The sequence below is a fragment of the Diadema antillarum genome, unplaced genomic scaffold, assembly GCF_040938485.1.
Source record: "Diadema antillarum isolate AM-2024a unplaced genomic scaffold, OU_Dant_1.0 seq00001503_RagTag, whole genome shotgun sequence".
Lineage (NCBI taxonomy): Eukaryota > Metazoa > Echinodermata > Echinoidea > Diadematoida > Diadematidae > Diadema > Diadema antillarum.
The window spans coordinates 271,164-272,500 of record NW_027272237.1 but is presented as its reverse complement, the minus strand read 5'-3'; positions in this window follow the sequence as shown (position 1 = coordinate 272,500).

Genomic DNA, 1,337 nt, shown 5'->3' with positions numbered 1-1,337 from the left:
CTACACGTAACTGCGACCAGCTGCCCATACGCATAGCGTACACACTGCACTGTACTGAATAGTAGTGCTAACTACGACCAGCCCCAACGCGAGAATAAATGTGTACCGTACAAGGAGCGCCCAGGGGTTAGGGTTGTGCAGTGGCAGTAGAGCTCTAGTGTATGTCACTGTATGTGATGGTGCGCAAGTTATACCAAGCAAGATATACGATTAAAACATGGGCACCAAAACATGTGTTCCATGTGCGAGTCAAAAAATACTCATGAATTGCAGCATCCTGTCTCCCAACAGGAGGCTTTTTAAAATGTATTCTTCCAATCGCTGGTTTGAGTGGAAGGGGAGCATCTTGAAAGGCAGCAATGGTTTGTGCTGTTACTGGGCTGCTTTAGATGGTAAGGTTAGACAGTTGCATCCCTCTACAGAAAGAGTTCCTTGTAACCCTCATAAAATTGCGTTTCGATAGCCCAGTGTGTGACATCCAACATACAGGATACCTTTGGTTTACGCGTCATACACATACAACGCGTGGCCGTTTGAATTTAATTTACCATTGAAAGGGCGGATCCAGAGGGGGGTGCACCGGGCACCTGCTCCCTCTTTATTAGATTGAACCAAAACAAAGAAATAATAAGTTAAATATGGGGGGGGGGGGGGAGCCTCCATCTCCCATTTGATTTTGTAAAGACCCCTCCCCTTTACGGAGTAGATCTCTAATACAATGTATTAATAGTCTAACTTCTAAGATATACAGAGTCTGATGACTGGATGATATATTTGTAATTGAAATATAAATCCAAATGCTGACTGTGCCAAGAGTGTAAAGATCTTCCATTCAATGAAATTTCATTCTGCGTATGCATTGATAGGCCTTCATTCCCATGGATACAGTCAACACAATTGTAACATGGCATGTAAAAGGGAATATAAGTTCATTGACTTAAAAGCTGATACTGTCCTAAAAATCATAGAGTGTACTCATAATGTCTCCCCATCCCTAGCCCAACCAGACGTCATGTGAAGCATGCCTGTTGTGACTTCTGTACAGTGACAGGGCTGTGTATAGTTACCAATATTCACTGTAGTTTTAGATGTTCTTTTTATGGATTTATGATGGCCTTTTTGAGAAGACAGTGTAGAACATCCCAGTCTAGCTGTGTTGCTACTGCTATTTAGATCATGTCATCAATACTCGAGACACTTGGCAGTTTACCCATTCCAGTAAAATTTATGAACCTATTGTTGATGTCACTTGCAATATTCATCAGTGTATTCCTACCTTCACAAACTTTTATTCTTATTGGAAGCAGGTGTGACCCAAACATTTTCCCTTTCTGAAT